The sequence below is a fragment of the Notamacropus eugenii genome, chromosome 2, assembly GCF_028372415.1.
Source record: "Notamacropus eugenii isolate mMacEug1 chromosome 2, mMacEug1.pri_v2, whole genome shotgun sequence".
In the NCBI taxonomy this organism is placed as follows: Eukaryota; Metazoa; Chordata; class Mammalia; order Diprotodontia; family Macropodidae; genus Notamacropus; species Notamacropus eugenii.
In genome coordinates, this window is record NC_092873.1 from 110,001,358 (window position 1) to 110,023,232 (window position 21,875).

Consider the following 21,875-nt stretch of genomic DNA (forward strand, 5'->3'; position numbering starts at 1 on the left):
ACCAAAATCAATTTTAAAAATCTAAAGGCTTTTGTTAACCTCTTTGGCAATGATTATTGATTCATCTAGCAACTAGTTATTAAACCCTTTCTTTGTGCCAGGTCACTGGAAAGAGACAGACAGACATAGATAAAGATAGAGACTGAGATGTGTGTGTGTATACATATCTATCTATCTATCTAGATAGATAGATATAAAGAGAGAGAGAGAGAGAGAGAGAGAGAGAGAGAGAGAGAGAGAGAGTGTGTGTGTGTGTGTGTGTGTGTGTGTATTTCTCATCTACAAAATGACAGCAGCTGGATTAGATGGAAGGTCCCCTCTATCTCTAAATCTCAGATCTTGTGATCCTATACTATTATGAAACAATTTTTGTAGGGGAGAAGGAAGCAGCATGGAGTAGTGTGTAGAACATTAGACTTGGTGTCAAGAACACCTGGGTTCATATCCTTCCTCAGACATTTATTCACTGTATAACACTGAGCAAGTTACTAAAAATCTCTGATTAACTGATGACAGACCTTGAAAGTACCAATGAGAACTGTAGAGTCTGCCACAGGTCATGGATTTTAATTCAAAACACACACAGACACATAGATGTGCGTATATGTATATGTATGTCTATATATACATATGTAAATGTATATATACATATACATATGTGTGTGTGTGTGTGTGTGTATATATATATATATATACATATATATATATATATATACACACATTCACAGCCACAAAGAATTTCTAAAGTGTAATAAGAGTCAGACAGATCACTTCCTCTCAGGCTTCCTATCTTAAAAATAGACATAGCAACTAAATCCCTTTCACTCCAAAATGTGAAAAAAATGAATAATGTGTCATGCTTTCACCTTTTTCCAACAAAAACACATAATGAACAAGACACCTTGAATATCCAAAATGTTATTTGTTTTATAGATTATCCCCAACACTTTTTAAATTGAAAAACAATAGTTTTAAGAGGCAGATATAGGGGTTGGCCTTGGGGAGTATCACAAGCAACTTTCTAAGATCATAAGTTGGTGGAGTTTTCCTTCTTGGAGTTTTCCTACCAATAAAATAGCAGGTCAAAAACCTCAACAGATTAAAGTTGGTTGAGAAGATCATGGGATCTGGACATTTCATCCTGAAAACCCTGAAGCAGATGGCCTTTTCCTGTATTTCACATGTTACATATGCTATAGATGGAGCTATGGGAATATCCATTTCTGGGCTCATATTGAACTCCTAATAGAAAGCAAGTAGCAAAGGTTCTTTTGAAGACTTTCCCTGAAAGGTTTCCATCAGAGCATTCATTCTGGCCTCTGCGAACAAAAACATTCAAATGAACAATCCCCAGAGACTACCCTGCCATGTAGCACCAATGGGAGAGGAAAAAAAAAAAACCTGACTGAAGTCAAATGACCTGAGTTCAAATTTCTCCTCTGTCACTTACTACCTATATGACCTTGAAAAAGTCACTGAGTCTTTCTGAGCCTCAGGTTCCCCATTTGGAAAACAAGGGGATTGTTCCATCCTACACTGCCATGAGGTGTTCCAAATCAGAAATTCAGTGATAGATATAACATCGGAGATCTAATGTCTCCAGAGTGGTATATTTTCAATTCAATTTGACAAACATTATTAAGTATTCCCCCAGTACAGAGCACTGTATTGGGTATGTTATGATGATTGTTTGTGTTTATATTATACTTTCTGGTTTAGTCTCTGATTTTTTTACTTCATGGAAGTAGGAATTATTTCATTCTTTACTTCTGATTGTCCAGCTCCTAAGGCAGAGTGGCTGGCATACAGAAGGTATTTAATAAATGCTTCTTGGTTGATTTCTTTACAACAGCACCTTGAGGTAGGGTATTATTATCTCCATTTTATAGATGAGCAAATTCAGAGAGGGTGATTTGCATTCTTTATATCATACCATCCTTCTCTCTTTAAACACTCACATACAAGCATCTTCTTATAAGATCATAGATTTAGGGCTAGAAGGGACCTTAGATGCCTTCAAGTCCAGCTCCCTCTCATTTTATAGAAGAAGAAACTGAGGCACAGAGATTTAAAGTGACTTGCTCACAGTCACACGATGACTGAGTTTCTGAGGTAGGATTTGAATCTAGGACTTCCTGACTCCGTTGTACTATGTTGCCTCTCAAATCACTAAGAGAAAACCTTGATGAACAATCATGGAACCCCACTGGAATGATCTAGACAGAAATTGGTTGATCTAACTATGGGACTAATTGGCCCATGTAATGTTAATTTACCTAATGTCATATTTTCATGGAACCAGTTAATGACATTAGGCAATGCATTCCTATCTTCTGTCTGTGTTCAGCCAGAAAACTGACAAAACCAGAACAAAGAGTTACTCTGATTATTGGCCAATTAAACCATGGTGTCAACACCACCCCCAACTGCCCAGTTTCACGGGAGTTTGCTTAGAGCATGAACCCATAAGCTAATGTGATTCAAGCTTGGCCTTAATTCTAATAGGAGCAGAAGGGACAGCTTTGGTATTGGACTAGCTTTTCCCCTCCTGTCTCCCCTCCTTTTTTGTTGGCCACTCAACACATATACATGTTTTGTCTTCTTTTCTGAATCCTTTTGTTGGAAACAATAGAATGACACCAAGCCGGGATAAAGCAATTGAATTCTGGTTGGAATGTTCAAAAACTGGCTGAAGGTTGGAAGTTGTTTCCCAATACTTCCCCCTCCCCCTTGTGCATCATTCATCCTTTCTGCTTCATCATCTGCTTTGCGTTTCCAGCATAAGGGAAGGAGAGTCCAGGGAAAGGAAGAAATGCCTGAATTCCCCTCAGTCAAAGTGTCTAGACTTCTAAGGGTTTGTAAGCCTTATGGGTCTTAGAAGAAGTGAGGGTTAATGCAGCTTTATTGTATTTTCTCCCTGAAGCACTCATGACTTTTTTTTGTTTGTCCGTTAAGTCTTCTCTCTGCCCTTTTCAGTCATGGGAATAAGAAAAAGGAGGATAAGGGGAGAGTTAATTGACACCTATCAGTTGTGGAGAATGCTATGCTTGATCTAAACCATTTGACTAATTTTTCCTGACCAGCTCACAGTCAAGCCTTCTTTTAAAAATACCCAAACAAGACTCAGATCACAAAACTATATATTTGAAAGTATAAGAGACCTCAGAAGTTATCTAGTCCAACCACTTATTTTAAAGATGAGGAAATTGAGGCCCAGACACTTTAAGTGACTTGCCCAATGTCAAAAGGGAGCAAATGACAAAAGTAAAGTTTCAAAACTGAGTTCCTTGACCCCCAAAATTCAGTGCTCTTTCCACTGTACCTTTTCTGTGAAAAAAAAGGTCCATGTATTGAGAAGTCATGAGTTCCAGATTCTAATTCCACAGTCTACTTTAGGACTTGGAGTCAGTAAGTCATTTCATAGTTCTGTGACACAGTCCCAATACCATATGCCAGAGTCATACTTTATGAGATCATTTTGTTTTCAGAAAAGCACCAAAAGAAATATCAAATGTTATTTTAACAATAGTTCTGAGATCATCAACCAACCAAAATTCATTAGTTGCTTACTGTGTGCCAGACACTGAATATACAAATACAAAAGTGGAATGATCGATGAACATATCCTCATTAAAATACCTACGATGTGCTGACCCCTATTCTACGGACTAAGAATACAAATTCACAGATAGAAGCTCTTCAAGGACAGGTATTGGGGGTGGTGGGGAAGTATTTTATGTTTCTTATATAAGTATGTGTGTCTCCCCTCCATAGGGGAGATGTACTGTCCCCTAGGGAGCTCACAGGTTTTGAAGGGAGTAATAGACACTGCCATGAAATTATCTTTGGTGGATAGGACCATACAGTACTATGATCTGGGGCTCCCTGGACAAACAGACTGAAGAAATCTTGGAATTGACTAGTCCAGTCATCCCCATTTACCTACTTGAATAGGGAGGTAAAGGTTGGAGGAGGTGAGCATAATAGAGTAGAGAAAAAGAATGGTTGATATGTGAGTGTGGGAGTTGAGACATGGGACATGTGCCTAGGCAGATGACTGGTCTAAGACAAGGTATCAAACTCAAATATGAAAGGGGGCCACAAAACTGTACACAAGGATCTCTGTGGCTGAACATTTACTTAGAAAACTACATATTAACACTGTCTACATTTTATTGTATTTCTATTTTTGTTAAATATTTCCTAATTACATTTGAATCTGGTTTATGCATCACTTCAGGGTGCTGGGTTGCAATGGAGTCCATGTTTGACACCTGTGGTCTAAGAGCTTCTTTTTGGACAAGATCTGTGAGAGCAGAGAGATGGGGAAACTCCCCATGCAACTCATGCAAATCAGCACATGCACTGCAATTGATAGAAAGCTGCCTGAGGATTGGAGAGTTTATGCCCAGTTACAAAGTCATGTGTCAGAGGCAGGATCTGAATCCAGATCTTCATGGCCCCAAGGTTGGATTTTCACCTATCACACTACACTGCCCAACGGATAGCCAGAGAAATAGCAGCTCATATTCCTAACACATCTTTTAAGGTTTGCAAAACCACTTTTCTCACAACAACCTTCAGCACAACAAGTATAATGATATTCCCATTTCACAAATGAGGAAACTGAAGCTTATAGAGTGGTGAAGTGATTCACCTACAGTCACACTGCCATCATCAGTGACCCCAATTTTCTGACTTCAAGTCTCATGCACATGATGCCTCTGTGGAAGAAGGTATCTCTTCTTCTCTCTCCCTCCTCCCCTCCCTCCCTTCCTTCCATCTCTCTCTCTCCTGCCTCTCCCCATGTACCCAAGGCATACAATAAAATTAAAAGTTATGGTCTAGTCTGGAGACACAACAATGAAGGGAGAATCAATAGCACAGAATTGTGCTCCTATCTGCTTGTCTTCTGTCAGTCCCATTCACTTCCCTTTTCCTTGGAATCTACATCACTAAAAATAGGGACAGTGTATGTCATGAAATGCAAACAAATTCCTTGGTCTCCACACCCTAGAAAACCAACAAACTTATCTAACAAGTGCTGTCTGCCTTTAGGTGTTTTGCCAAGAGATTTGTTTTTTCTCCTACCTTCCATCTCAGACCATTAGCTCTGTCCCAATCTGGCAACCTAAGAATTCCATTACCTATTTCAGCCTAGGTCATGACAACAGCAGTGCATGCTGTACTTTCCATTTCAGCAAGTACGAGGGGCATATGATCAAAACCAGAGTGGCAAGAAGGCTTTGAAAAAGTCCAAACAAGGAGGCTTAGATTCTTTCTGCCTTTGGGATCTGAAACCTCCCCCCAACCCCAATGGCTTCCTTTGAGCGGCAGGCTGGGTAATTGTCTTGGCATGGGAAGCTAAAATGGGGAGGGGTGGGGGGTTTTCTAGGGTATCCAGAGAAGTGTGATTCGCCAATAGTTCAAGTTATTGACTAATACCTGCTTCTCTAACTACTCCATCCCCTCACCCCTGTAAAGATTTATCCCATACCACACACAAGCACACTGGGTGAAATATGTAATGAGGAAACAAGGGGAATAGTTCATAAATATTCTTAGCCATATGCAAACAATCTCAAATTTATTCCCCCTTCTTTTTAAAAAAAAAAAAAAAGAGAAGGGGAAAAAATCCACCCATTCCCTGATCACTTCCAGATTCATTGAGGTTGATATTACATAAGACCCAATATTGTTTTCTCATCGTAGAGAAATAATGACTTGGAAACAGCAATTTGAGCTAAGAAAATAATATACTCTTACCAGGGTACGCAGTCTGAATGGAGACTGGGAAGCCAAGTTTTAAAACACAGCCTCCAACATACTCTTTCAAGCATAGCTCAGAATTTCCTTCCTTTCTTTTTTTCTATCTTCTCTCCTTTTCTCTCCTTCTCTTCTTTTCTGTCCTTTCTTTTTTTTTCCCCATATAGTCATTAATTACAGAAAATGATACTGTTTAGCAATCCACTAGCAAACTACCTTACTTCCAAACCCAGTCAAAATTTATTTGGAAAAGTGAACTTTGAAACACATAAAGCTCGATTATCCATATTTTTATATAGCCTTCTATTCTACAATCTTCATTTTCATGAGCAGCAATTCTCTGACACACAGATATACACAAGCAAGAAGTAAGAAGGGAACCATTGGCTACGGTAATGGAGCCAGCTAGTTTGGGAAAGCTGATGGATAAATTTTTAGCAAGAACATTTTCACCTTGAAAATCAGCAAACTACAAACCCGAAACTTAGTTTAATGTTTTTTTCATTGCCTAGACTTAAGGAAGTGATGGAGAAAATGTTAACAATGCAAAGCAGATTAAACTTAAAAGTGAGTTGTCTATATATTTGGAAAGCCAGTTGTGAAACAAGCATAACACTAGGTTGGTGTCTATTAAACTTGAATATGCTAATTTAGAAGGCAGCAGTCTAGTCTAATGGTGTCTATTAAATTTAAATAAGCTAATTTAAACAGGCAGCTGTCTAGTCTAATGGAGAGAATGCTCATGTTGGAATAGGAAGACCTAGGATCAAATTCCACTTCTAAAACTGACTATCTGTTTGACCATGAGCAACTGCTCTCTGGTTCCATATTAAAAATGTTACAAAAATATGATCAAGGGACTTTATGCTAGGGTTTGGTTATTTATTTGGTTATTTATAATGTTATGGTGAAACAACATTGTTGGGGACAATGTCATATGAGAAATCCACATATTTTGGACTGAATGGAGCCAAATATAGCTGACTGAATTTTTCACTTTGCATCTGCTGTTTATGATCACATAGACTCAGCTGGAATGTGCAAAAATAGCAAGAAATGAAACAAGAGACAGACGGAAATTTTGCACAGAGGCAGTGGAGCCAAGTGGGTCTGAAATCAGGAAGACGTTGACTCTTTGAGTCCAAATCCCACCTATAATATTTACTAGGTGATTCATGGAGAAGTCTTCGTTTCTTCATGTATAAACTGGGGATAACAGCAGCATCTCTCTCACAAAATAAAATAATCCATGTAGAGCAAGGGATCTTAATGTTTTGGGTTTTTTTTTTTCTCTCATGTACCCTTTGGTAGATTGGTGAAATCTATGGACCCCTTCTTAAGATTATACTTTTAAATACATAAAACACACGTAATTACAAAATACTGAAACACAATTATCAAAAATTTTTTAAGTTCATGGACCCCATGTTAAGAACCCCTGGATTGTAGAATTTTGCAAACTTGAAAGAGATACATGAAGGCTAGCCATTATTATGTTTTGAGAGAGAAATTTGGTCTTTGTTAAAAGACTTGAATCAGAAACCGTTGAGGCTGTCATTCCAAGGGAATCATCAATAACTACCTTTCAAAAAAGGAGTTGCTATACTGTAATGATTTTTAATAGGAAAATGAATATTAGCACCACAATGGATCTGATTAGTGTGGGCAACCCATCCGTGCCAGCTTATCCTATGGGATTCTTATACACGTCCTCCCATAAATCTACCATGGGGGTGGTAAAGAGGAATGCACCTACTTCACTGGGGCCTATTCTTGCCTTACGTTCCTTATGTTCTTATGGCCTTATGTTCTCCTCTCATTATGTACATAACAATTTAGCACATGGGTCTGTCCATTGGTGATCTCTCACCCTTTCTATGTGCCCATTTTTTTCTCCTGGTTGTACATTTCCCTGATAATATCCTTTATAAACCTTTGCTGAATACAATAGGAAGGACCAGAGGTGGGGAATCTGCAGCCTTGAGGCCACAGGTTCCAGACGCCTGACCTAGGCAAAAATTACAAAATCGTCTTCCCTGGCACCAGGTCAATCATTCCAGTATTCGCTGTACGCATCTGTATTCCTCACTCAACAGCACTCCTTTAGCTCTACTTGAGAAAAATCTTCTTTCACAGTGAATTGGAACTAACGAATAACACCTATTTTGGGATGGAGTATCAAACAAGATGTTCCAAAAGTCTTTGTGCTATTTTAAGTTTTAAAAGCTTAAGATGGCACTGGGATTTTTGGGACACTGTGCCTTAGCAGACTACCAAGTGGTAAGGAGCTCAGCTGAGACGGGGAGATAGAATTGTAGTTATCACGTAAGGTTGAAGTTAAGGGATGGGGTGAGAAGAATAAGAGCTTCTCTCATAATTTTTGAGCATTCACTCATTTCAGGTTTGTGACCAAGGTGTGTGTATTCATCCTTCGTTGCCAAAGAAGACCATGTCGTCAGAGAAATGAAGACATGACTTACACTTGACTTTGTTTTAAGTGAGGGAGGGCTGTGCAGGTCACCAGCCTCACTTCTCCTCCAGAGCCATCTGAATCCAGTGACCAGATATTCATCAGGATGACTGGAGATGACCCAGGATGAGGCAATTTGGGTTAAGTGACTTACCCAGGGTCACACAGCTAGTGAGTGTCAAGCGTCTGAGGTGAGATTTGAATTCAGGTCCTCCTGACTCCTGCACTGGTGATCTATCCACCACACCACCTAGCTGCCCTTGTGGCCAAGGTAGTAAGTTACTAATATCCATATCCGGGATGGCAGTGGAGTTCAGAATGAACCCGGTTTTATCATTAGGCCCTGAGAGGGAGGGGTGGGGGAGAGGAAGGGAAAGGACAGAGAAAAGGAAAAAGAGAGAGGGTCAGGGAAAGAAAAGAAAAGAAAGAGAGAAACAAAAGGTAGAGAAAGACAGATTGAGAGAGATATGTTGGAGGCAAAGGGTCAGTGACTCAACTCAAACTTATCTGAACATCCCAAGACCTTTCTGGTCCAGGGAGCAGGCTGGACAGCTCACAGGATAAATCTCTTTCATGCATTTTCCAACACTTCCATGATCCAAGCCTGGCTGGAATAATTTCTTAGGGTTTGGCATCATCATTTCTCTCAGGCTGCATGGCTGGGCCCAGTTTTCTCGGTCAGCTGTTCTAGAGGATCCTTCTACAGCAACAGAGAAAATTGGACTTGGGTTCACAGCCAGAGAGAGCAAAGCTGTCCAATTGACATTGGCTGTGAAAAGCTCAGAGGATCCCATTTCTGAGGGTACTTTGGGATCTCTGTTTCTACATCTTCATGACAAGAAGAAAGAAAGGATGGAAAAAAAGCCACATCATTACCAGAAAACAAAATGGAACTGGTAATTTAACCAAATCCTTTCACTCAACCATGTAGGTTAGGTCAAACAAAAGTTTATGGTGCACATCACAACAAACTTGTTGATGGTGGTGCTGGTTTTTAGTTTATTGGGGGTTTTTTAGAAGGGATTTCTGCATGAAAATTTTGGGAGGCTAACCTAGATGACCTCTAGGTTTCATAGGACTTCCAACTCTAAGATTCTGTGAAACTATTTAGTACTCAGTAGACAGGATTATAGGCATGAAATGTGTTAGTTTGGACTATAAATCAAAGAGATATGTATTCACAGGCTTTTTCCTCCTTGGAGGGTGGCAACAGAGGATGGGAAATTTTCTCTGGATTTCTGTGGGTTCAGAAACCCTATATTCAGAATGAGATTGCCACAAATAACCATACTTCTGCCAGGTTCTTTTTTTCCCTTCCTCCAATCCCTCATGAAATCCATTTGAATAAGTTTCTGAGGACAGGGAAGATCTCAATTTTATATTTGTCTCCCCAGGATGTAACTCAATATTAGACATACAGTAGGCATTCAATAAATGTTTCTTTATCAACATTGATTTAAAGGGATCACATTTCTTGACAGTCTATACAAATCAATATGATAGTCTTAACAGTGGAAAGAGCAGTGAATTTGGAGTCAGAGGACTGGGAGCCAGAGGCAAGAATATAGGATTTGAGTCAAAAGACCATGTAAAAATCCTGCCTCTGTCCCGTACCACCTATGTGATCACTGAATCTCATTGAGCCTCAGTAACCCTATCTGCCAAATGAGGTAGCTGAATGTGCTGGCCTCAGAGGTCACTGACAGGGCTCGGTTGAGAATCCTATTATTCTGGACAAGTCATTGTCCTGGGCTAGACCTGAGATGCTTCATCTAGAAAATGAGGGATTTGGATTGAATAACCTCAAGTTCTAAATTCAGCTGTCCAGAACCATTCTATTTAAACCCAAAAATAATAAAAGGCGTCAGTTTTGGCAATTACTTGGCTGTTTTAAGGCAAGCTGGGGCTAACGTATCAAAGTCAAAAGGTGAATTACAGTATTCAGAATGACTATATCTTGTCTTTTCTGTAATAAAAATTATATATGTATATTTCTATGTATGCATGTGTGTATAGATACACATATATGCATGCACACACACACATGTTATATTTATATAGACACATCTCATATTTATATATACATATATTATATTCACATATGCATGCATTATCCACATATAAATACATACATGTACATATATTCATGCGTGCAGCTGTGCATTTATTATGTTTATATGCATGTATACTATACATATATGTACATGTGTGCGTATATTATATTTATATATTATATTCATACATATATACATACATATATTATATGTATGTGTACATATATTTATACATAAGTATATTATATTCATACGTACATATATTATATTTATATATTTTATATAGATATATCATATTTATGTATATACACATATAATACATGTATATACAAATATATATGTAGATATACACTATTTACTTATTATTGTGCTAAGCACTGGGGATGCAAAAAGGATCCCAAGACCATCTCTGCTCTCAAGAAGTTTACAATGCAATGGATATATAGATATATACATGCATATAAAATATATACATAGGTGTGTACACAAATAACATGTGCACACGTATAAGTACATGTGCATATATACATACACACAACCTCACATTGAAGATTGAAAGGAGATAAAAGATAATACACACAAATACAGAACCAAATTATCTTCTCAATCTCCTAAAAGCTATATTTGGAAGAAAAGATTATCACTTTGGGAATTGAATGTAAGTTTCCCTTTGTTGCTACAGACTGAAGGCCCCCAAAATGTTTATTTATCAATAGGAAGAAAAGGAAAGAAGAGAGAGCAGGGAGAAATTAAGCAAGGCAGCGAGCGAAATGAGTGAGCCAAGAGCCGAGCTGGGATGAATGGAGCCAGTAAAGGAGGAGGAGGGAGGGAGCCAAGTCTTCCCACTAGACTTGAACTGTTCCTTATTAGCATGTCCAGCTCATGCTTCAGCAGTGGGGTGGTGGTGACCCCTACTGGGCAAACTCCAGGAAAGCATCTGGTTTTGAATTCCACTCCTGGGCAGCCAAGGCAGGGGGTAGAGAGAGGGGGAGAAGGGGAATGTGTGTTTCCTATTAGGCTTTCCAGAAACTCATAAATGGTTGTAAACCCCATTGTGCTAATAGAAAGAGCGACATAAATGCTGACTAAAGTTATTAGTCCTGGTCGTAGTTTATACGGCACACTGAATTAGGCTGAGAACAGCTAAGTTTTTTATGGTTATTTTATAACAGGTTATTATTATACATTGAGCCATAGGTTGGGCTTAATGCGGATGTTCGTGTAATACCAGAAAGGATGAAGAAAAGAAAAGTCAGAGACTGCGACCTCCCTGGGTGGTGCACTCAATATTTAATGTTCCGGAGGTTCCAGTTTCTTGCTCCCCTAAAAATCAGAGCCACAGATTTAAAGCTTTAAAATCCAACCTCTCTCCTGTTATACAGATCAGAAAACCTAGGCCCAAAGAGGTAAAGGGACTCAACTCAAGGTCACTCAAGCTGACAGTGATGTGGCTGAAATTCAGACTCAGGTCTGTTATCTCCAGAGCCAGAATTCTTTCCATTGCACCAAATGGCCTCCCTCGATGCTTTATTTAACTATCTTTTTGTTCTGGGGATGCCTAGTAGTGGGTCTCACCACGGTTGGCACAAGAACCCTTAATAAAAGAGGAGGCTCGTAGGAAGTCAGATCCCCGATCTACAATTTCCCCAACTTAAACAATCCCAGATCCTTTTCAACTTTTCATCTTGGTCATTCTGGGGCTGTCCTTTGAACCTCTTGCCATTTTTTTTTGTATTTTTATTTATTTCATTAAATATTTTCCAGTTACATTACAAAAAGTTGACATTCACCTTTTAAAATTTTGAGCTACAAAATCTCTCCCACTCATTGAGGAGGCAAGTAATATATCAATTGTACATGTGAAGTCTGCAAAACAGTCTTCCCATTTTTGAAGGAGAAGGAACAAGTATTAATCAAGTGCACCTTAGAAAGATTATCTCATTTGATGCTCACAAAAACCCTTTTTTCCCCATTATTATTTTTCCCATATTATAATAAGGAAACTGAGATGGAGAGTGGTTAAGCAACTTTCCTAAAATCATACATCTATTAGTATCTGAGGCTGGATTTGAACTCAGAACCTCCTGATGTAAGGCCCAGCACTCTATCCATGGGGTTACTTAGCTGCCTAGTTCTTGACTTCTTAAGCTCATCATGGAAACAGGACTAAATTTAGGGACATATATATAGAGTAGGCCTTTGTTAACAGATCAACTAGTTAGGTGTAGTGCTAGAGTTAGAGTCAGAGGACTTAGGTTCAAAAGACTCTGCCACTCACAATCTGTGTAAATTGGGTAAAATTGGATAACCCTATTGGCCTCAGTTTCCCCAGCTATAAAATGTGCTGGAGAAAGAAATGGCAAACAATTCCAGGATCTTTGCCAAGAAAACCCCAGCTGGAGTCATGGAGATTCAGATACGACTGAAAAGAACACACCACCAACAAACTGGTAAATTAGCCAAGTCTCAGTTTCTGTAACTATAAAATGAAGTTTGACTACAAGACTTCAAAGGTCCCTTCCATCTCTAAATCTATTAATCTATGACAATTTCTCCATGCTACTCACACCTCCCTTTTTAATGTTCCTTTCCCCTTCAAATTATTCTCCATTATTTTGTGTTTATTTGTATGTGTAGTCATGGAAAACAAAACTTCTGGAGAACATGGACCGTTTCTTTTGGTCTGTGTATCCTCAGGTGGAAGAAGTTGCCTGGAGCGCACTGAAACATTAGTGACTTACCCAGGGTCACATGATATATCTCAAAGGCATCATTTGAACCCAGGCCATTCCTATAGCCACTGTTTAAAAGACTGACATAAGTGTGTGTGTGTGTGTGTGTGTGTGTGTGTGTGTGTGTGTGTGTATCACCAGTATGCAGAACAACGTCTGTTTCATGTTTAATAAATGTTTGTTGAATTAAATCCTAAATTCATACTTTATCCTTATAATGGTGCATTAATTGGAGTGTATCCTACCAATATATTATATTAGTATATATATAGTATATTATTATATTATAAGGACAATAATAACAGTATTAACAAAAATAGTACAAAAAGGTTGGCACATTCTTAAGTCTGTTGTTACCATTCTGTCATTTTAGTCATGTCTGACTCTTCATGACCCCATCTGGGCTTAGGGATACAGGAGTGGCTTGCCATTTCCTTCTCCAGCTCATTTTACAGATGAGGAAACTGAGGCAAACAAGGATAAATTACTTGCCCAGCATCACACAGTGAGTAAGTATCTGAGGCCAGATTCGAACTCAGGAAGATGAGTCATCTTGACTCCAAACCCAGCACTGTATCCACTGCTCCACCTAGGTGCCCTAATCCTAAAGCAGGAAAAACGAAGAAAAAGAAATTGCCTTTCAGACTTTAACTGATTATCTGTATGACTTTGAACAAATCACTTAACTTCTCTTGATTTCAATTTCCTTATGTGTAAAATGAGAGCACTACATGACCCCTAAGGTCCTTCCAGCTCTAAGTCCTATATATAATTATCATAGGATGTCAAACTATGTTAATACTAATTATTTTACACTGGTGTTTTGTTCAGACATTTTCTTTGTCAGGATTCACTTGGAGTTAAATGAATTCTACACAACTTTCTCTAAAGTTATATGTCTATATGGCATGACTAACTGTCTCCAGTGTTGCTAAATTTGGTGAGAAAACAGTTTGTCGGTGATCTCGGCTTCATGGGACAAAGGTCTGATTCATTCCTTCATTGGTTCCACCTATGCCTCCTCCCTAAAGACGATGCTATAAACTGGTCTCTTGGAGATTTGTCAATTATTAGAAAAAAGTATCCCACCTGCCTGTCCTAGAATCTCTTCCTCTAGGCCCTAGCTCAGACCTCTCCCCACTTTGTTACTGTCCAGAATCAGCGTTCAGAGGCAGAGCGCTAACTAGCAATTTCTGCAGGCAAACAGCACAAAAATTGCCTGGGTCAAACAATATGAAATGGTGACCATGGGTTGAGACACGGGTGGGCTAGTGGGTCTGGGGAAGAATTCGCCTGGAGCTCTGCTGGCCTACCTTGTGCTAGTTTAATTATTTTTGCTAGCTAGATGCTAAATTTAGTTGTTTCTATTTACTGAAGGGCTGCCGTGTTCCCTTCTAACCCTGGGTACCCTAAAGAAAAGTGTCCATAAAAGACTACCGTCTACCTGCTCTTTGCAACGTGAACAGAAAATTAAAAGTAGGCAAGGGGGGTCAAGGGAACTGTTAAATAAAGTAACTTTATGTTTGGTGGCCCTATATCTTTTACAGTTAATCAGAAAATACCATTTCTTGAGCACTGTGGTCAGAATGAAGGGTTGGTGATCACATCATTATTTCCCAGTCTGTGTTCCATAGATCCCTGGTCCTCTGCATAATGTCAAAAGGAAGTCTAGGAGAAAGTTTCAAAGCTAATGACCCTGTAAAATATTAAATTTGTTGTTGTAGTCCAATCATTTTTCAGTTGTATCTGGCTCTTTGTGACCCCCTTTGGGGGTTTTCTTGGCAAAGATACTAAGGTGGTTTGCCATTTCCTTCTCCAGCTCATTTGACAGATGAGGAAACCAAGGTAAACAGGGTTAAATAACTTGCTCAGGCATATACAGCTAGTAAGTGTCTGAGATCAGATTTGAACTCAGATAGATGAATCTTCCTGACTCCAGGCCCAGCATTCTATCCACCTAGCAGCCCAGTAACATTTTAAATAACGTCATATAAAAATGCTGTTTATACAACATGAATATATGAAAAACTTCGCTATTTCCTGTATTTTGCTACAAAATTTACCCCTACACACTCTTATCCAGTGTGGGTATTGGTTTGGGAAGGTATTCCATCCCCTTTCTTTCTCAGACTTCTTAGACCAGAATTTATAGGTTCTATTGATATATTTCAAGCACCAACACCTTCTGTGGGGAAAATTGGCTTGGCGAATGCTAGTGTGGATACTGACTTAGGTGTCAACAAAGAAGGGCCTATTACAGAACCAAAGAACCACAACCTCCTCCTGGCTCAGATGGGCATTATACTAAATATGAGAGACCTATTTGGGTTTAAGTCTTTCCAGTTTTCAAGTCACTGAATAGATGCACAGCCAGAATTCCTGGAGTAAATAATTTTCTCCCCATCCCACGTCTCTCTGAGAATATACAAGAATCTAGGCAACTAAGGAGTTTAGTAGATAGAGCCCTGGACTATAGTCAGGAAGACTTGAATTCAAATCATGCCACAGATACTTACTAATATGCTATCTTGGGCAAGTCACTTAACCTCTCTCAGTCTTATCTTCCTCATCTGTAAAATGGGGATATAAAAACAATTACTCCACAGAGTTCTTGTGAGATTGAAATATGTAAATAACATAGGTAAAGGGCTTCACAAACCTGAAAGTTATATATGTATACATCTACATACACATATGCACGTACCCATGCCTGTATACACATGCATGTACACACACATATATCTATATGTGTGTATGTATGTGCATGTGTGTATGCGTATGTGTATGAATATATGCATATAAATGCTAGCCATCATTATTATGAGTCATTCAAAGGGTAAAAGATAAACAAATAACTATCTATGCAAAGGCACTTTTCATATATTTAAACTAGTTTATTTATAGTTTCTAAAATGAAGCAATTATTGAATTATTGAAACCCTGCATTCCAACTTGAAATTCAGGCTTGATCATTGAACTCTCAGAAGCCTAGAATAAAGCTGGAGAAAAAGCAGAGAATTAAATGAAATAATCCTGGGGAAACAGGTGGACTATAGAAGTTAGGCCTCTGATAGAAAGAAAGAGAAGGCTTCTAGAAAATATGGTATATGTTTATTAAAGCAAAGAGGATGTGGATGACCAAGCATGGGCTTGTTTGTTAAACCTCAGTGGACCAGAGGTTCTCCCCATTCCTACCCCCCACCATGAAGCCTAGAAGAGAGAGTTTATAGAATAAACCAAAAAAGGAAGTAGTATTTTACACAGTGGGTAGTGAGCATATGGAACTCCTTAGTCAAAGCAGTAGAGGCTACAAATATAAGTAAGTCCAAGAAAGATTTAGATGAATTCATATAAGGTAGATTCATGATAGGTTATTACGGAAAATTTAGACACATTTCACATTATTCTTCAACTTCTAAAGTCATCATCATGGAAGGTAACTAGCTGTGATGCTTTCCCACAAGGGATCCCCCTAGAACCCATTTTGCAGATAGAACATTGGATTCAATGGACCGCAGAAGTAACCAAGATGGTCATTCATATCATACTGTGTTCTTTCGTATTTTGGGGAGACATTAAAAATCCAAGAGTCATTTTTTTCTGTCCCTGAATTCCCAGATAAGACTATATAAGCTTGTACCCCATAGACCAAATCTGAAGTCTGTCATCACAGTCCATTACCCAGATGATTACAACAGACTTGAAGCCTTCATGCAGTCCACTTCCCCCAGGAAACATACAGAGAAGGCTAGCCTCCTGATGTGACCAAACCACATAGCTACAACACACAGCATCCTTTATCACTCCAAAAGGGCTATAAAGAAAGGGATTCCAATATTACTGTGAGATATCATGATAAAACTGGGGTCTAGGTTCTGTACTAAGTATTTGGAGGAAAGAAGGAAGGGAGGAAGGAAGAAGAGAGGGAGGAAAGAAAAAGGGAGGGAGAAAAGGATGCAGAAAGAGAAGGGAGGGAGAGTGGGAGAGAAGGGAGAATTTATTAAGCACCTACTACGTGCCAGGCATTTTTGCAAATAGTATATTATTTGACCCTCACAATATCCCTCTGAGGAAGGTCCTCTTATAGTCCTCATTTGACAGATGATGAAACTGAGGTAGGCAGTGGTTAGGTGATTCCTCCACGGTCACATAGCTAGGAAGTGTCGGTGGCCAGATCTGAACTGAGGTCTTCTTGACTCCAGGCCCAGGACTCTATCCATTCACCGAACCACCAAGTTAGATAACAGAGCCCTACCTCCCACCCTTTTCAGTCTCACAGAACCTTAGACAGACATTTCAACAATTACTAGCACTGACTTTAAATACCTTTCCCAAACTCATCTATCCTAAGAAGACCAAGAAACAGAAGCTGATTTTAGACTAACAATGAGGGGTTTTTAGACTTCCTTTACCTCATTCTGAGATGTTTTTAATCATCCCATTATTAGTAGGGGAAGGGCTGGCTCCCATTGTTCCAGCTCTTCTATCAAAGGAAACCATCAATCCTGATTTTTCCAAAGGTCATTTCCTTTGTATTTATTTTATATTTATTTTTATAAATAGATTTAAAATGTACTATTTTGTTATAATATAAATAATTATATATTGTTTTATATTTATAATTTATATTGTTCACTAAATATATGTGTATATATTCTGATAGACTATAGACTCTTAGACAGTGGGGACTGTTCCATTTTTGTCCCTCCTAAGCTAACGTGTTGGCTGCCACGCAGTAGGGCTTAATAAATGTTTGTTGATTCATAGACTCATCTCTCTTGGTTTCAGCAATTCCAGACAAGAAAATGGTAAGATAATAACCATATCCTACCTCAATGGGATGTTGAGGGATTCATGAAGCAAGACTTGAACATTTGGACTTTGAAGATATGCTACATTTTTCCATTTCAAAACATCTATGATCTCCCTTCCCTAGTACCTCCTCTGAGGGCTCAGACCAGATCTATCTCCATTCTGTTCTTGTCCAAAAGCAGTGCTCAGAAGCAGAGCAGTAACTACTAATCTGTTGGACAAGAAGCACATGATGTGACGAAGCAAGGTACAAAGAAAATTCTCAAAGGAAAAAAACAAAGAAAATTTGGTTTTGGGGAGGGCACTCCAACGACTCAGTCAACAAGCACGAATTGAGTACCTACTATATGCCACCTATACCTGATGATAGAGATACATAGAATAAAATAATCCCTAATCTCAAAGAGCCTTGAGGGAGATAACAAATGCATTATATCATTATGTACAAAGTAAAGATAAGGGGAATAAATACAAATTTAAAAAATAAGGTAGTTAAATATAAGATGGTTCAGGAAGGACACTAGCAGGTGAGGGGATTGGGGAAAACTTCTTGTATAAGGTGATTTGAAGGCTAAATCTTGAAGGAAAGAGGGATTTTAAGAGCCAGAAATGAGAAGTGAACATATTCTAGGCATGTGGGATAATCGGAACAGACACAGAGGCAGGACAGGGAGCGTTACAGGGGAGAAACTATGAGAAGGTCAGTTTGACTGAATCTGAGAATATAGGATGGGTGGTAACACAAAATGAAGTTGGAAAGATAGTTTGGGACCAGGTTGTGAAAGGCTTCAAAAGTAAACATAGGAGAGTATATTTTATTCCCAGGCAACATGGAGCCACTGGAGTTTATAGAAGAAACAAAAAACGCGGTCAGACTTGTGCCTAAGAAAATCACTTTGCAAATCTGTGGGTAGGATGGACTGCAGTGGGGAGAGGCTTAAGACAGGCAGGTTGGTGGAAAAAGCTATTTAAGTAATCAAGAGAAGAGGTGATGAGGGCCTGAACTCACGGGGTAGCTATTTGAGTAGAGAGAAGAAATTGTATGAAAGGCCAAAATGGCCTTCTCTTTCTCACATTTGAGGATGCATATTAGACAAAAATGACCTCCCCCTCTCCAACAACCCCCCATCCCGCACTCACCTGCAAACAGTACTTCATGTCTTATCTCTCTGCCTTTGCTGTGGTCATTCATTCCCCATGCCTAGAACATAATCCCTTCTCATTTCTGTCAAACCAAATCAATGATTTCCTCTCTATTGCTTCAAACGAGAAATGATAAGATTTGGCATCTCATTGGATGTGTGTGGGATAAAGGAGAATGAAGAGTGGGAAATAATACTGAAGATTGGTAGTAACTTCATCAGAAATAGAGAGGTTTGAAGGACGGATGTGTTTGGTAGAGACAGATAATGAGTTCTGTTTGGGACAGTTTGAATTTGAGATGTCTATAGGACATCATTTGCTTGTGATATAAGACTGAAGTTCAAGGGAGAGACTCAGACTGGATATGTAGATGATAGAATGCACAGGGATGATAATTAAACCCATGGGAACTGATGAGGTCACTGAGGGAAGAGAATATGCTCAGGGACAGAACTTAGGGGAGTACCCAGAGTTAGGAGATGTGATCTGGTTAATGAGCCAGCAAAAGAACAACCCTCTAGGTAGGAAGAGCAGGAGAATGTGGTGTCATGAAGAACCAGAGAGGAGACTGAAGTAAGTAAGAGATAGTGGTCAATAGTGTCAAATGCAGAAGAGATATCAAGAAGAATGAGGAAAGAGATAAAAAAAAATTACATTTGGCCATTAAGAGATCATTGGACTAGGTATGGTGTCATACATGACTGTAACTCCTGTTACTGGGGATACTGAGGCTGGCAGTCCCAAGTTCATGAGCTTGGAAGTTCTGAGCAGTGGAATAAACTGATCTACATGAGTTTGACATTAGTATGATGAGCCCCGTGGAATAGACAAGGACAACTGTTGCAAGGTTGCCTAAGGTACCAGATCAGAAACAGAGTAAAGCAAAGTTCCGAGGATGATCAGAGTAGAATTGGGTTCGTGAATAGCTCCTGTTGTTTAGTCATATTTCAGGGGTCTGACTCTTCTTGACCCCATTTGGGATTTTCCTGGCAGACATACTGGGGTGATTTGCTATTTCCTTCTCCAGCTCATTTTACATATGAGGAAACTGAAACAAACAGGGTTAAGTGATGTGCCCAGGATCACACAGCTAACAAGTGTCTGAGGCCAAATTCAAACTCAGGATGAGTCTTCCTAATTCCCAGCCCAGTGTTCTATCCACTTTGACCTCCTAGTAGCTTCTGTGCTTTCAGATTAGAAGAGATAGGGAGACTCAGTCTTAAAAAGTGGAGGGGAAGAAAAAGAGAGAGAAAGAAACAAAAAGAAAGAAAGAAAGAGAGAGGAAGAAAGAAAGGAAGGAAGGAAGGAAGGAAGGAAGGAAGGAAGGAAGGAAGGAAGGAAGGAAGGAAGGAAGGAAGGAAAGAAGGAAGGAAGGAAGGGAGGAAGGAAGGAAGGAAGAAAGGAAGGAAAGAAGAAAAAGAGAGGGAGGGCAAGAGAGAGGAGAAAGATATCACTGATAACTTTGTAGAGAACAACTAAGTTGTATATGAGTGATGAGGTTAGGAAACAGTTGAGAGTGAATAAGAGAAAAGAAAGTAGAAGTGATGAGCACAGATAACTTCCTAGTAGTATGGCGGAGAAAAAGAAGAGATATAAGATGATATCTCGATGGAAGAATACACTTAATGTAGGTTTTTTAAGGATAGAGAAACCCATATTTGAAGGGACTGCTAGACAGGGAGAAGTTGAAGATTGGAAGAAGGGCAGGGAAAATTCAGAGGGTAATGGAGAAGAGAGGAGGGGATGGAATCCAGGGCACATCCTGAGGATTTGGCCTTTAAAAGAAGGGCCACTTCACTGGCAGAGACTTTATAAAAAAGAAGAGAGTTGGGGATTCTGCCAAGGGTCTTAAGAAAAATAGCAGGAGGTCTCAATTTTCTAAAAAAAGAATGAGTCAAGATCCTCAGCTGAGAGGGTGGCAGAAAGGAGAAGTGTGGTAGGCTTGGAAGAGAAGGTTTAGAATAGCTTCTGTGGAGAGTGAAATAAGGGAATCAATTAGAGGAATAAAAGACTGCCTTGCTGCAGTGAAGGCCCAGTTGAAGTCGGATATGTTAATAAAATAAATGTATTTATAGTTAGAATGGCAGTATGACTTCTTGAGTTCCATTTGGCAAAACATGAGTTGGAACTGATGAGGCAGATGGAAGGACAAAGAGGTAAAGGATTTGAGAGTAAAAGAGTGGGTAGAGTAGAATGAATTAACTATAGGGTCAAGATTGGGAGGAGAAAACAAATAAAGTCAGAGCAGGGGAAATGTCCTGAGAAAATCTTGAGGGGTCAAGGGATTAGATCTCCAGATACAAATGAAGACTCTTTCACACCTTGGAAATTGATGGTCACCTCCACACCATAAGGGGGTATCAGAAGAGGTATGCTGCAGAGGTCACAATTATAAACTGTTTTTTGTCTATCCTTTAAAATATGCCTTTAAAAATATGGTACAGGTTGATTTAGGAGACTTTAAAATGGAGTTGATAAAGAGTGCTGAACTTGGAAGTCAGGAAGATGTGGGCTTGAACACTGCTAACTGCAGTCTCCTCATCTCTAAAATGGAGGGGGATGAACTTGATGACTTCTAAGGTCCTTTCTAGCTCTGTCTTGTTGTTCAAGGATTTTAACATAAGAAGACAACACCATTATTTTAAGTTCATTTACCCAAAATGGGACAATCCATTTCTTCCTCCCCTTCTTCCTTCCCTCTTTCCCTCCTTCCTTTCTTTCCTTCATTCCTCCCTCCCTCTTTCTCTTCATTCCTTCCTGTCTCCCCTCCAGGCTGCAAATGTAGCAACCATTCACAGCCTTGCGAATAAATGACTAGCATGGAAATGTTGACTTAGTTTTTTCCACTCTGGGCTGGTTTGCCCTATCTTAGGCTCACATATTGGTGCCAGACTTAGT

General features: G+C 39.2%; 1 protein-coding gene across 2 annotated transcripts in view; it reads right to left on the reverse strand.

Moving 5' to 3' along the window:
• Window positions 1–21,875, reverse strand: part of CLIC5 (chloride intracellular channel 5) — a 215,886-nt gene that overhangs the window by 16,041 nt on the left and 177,970 nt on the right. The gene's annotated exons all lie outside the window — the stretch shown is intronic.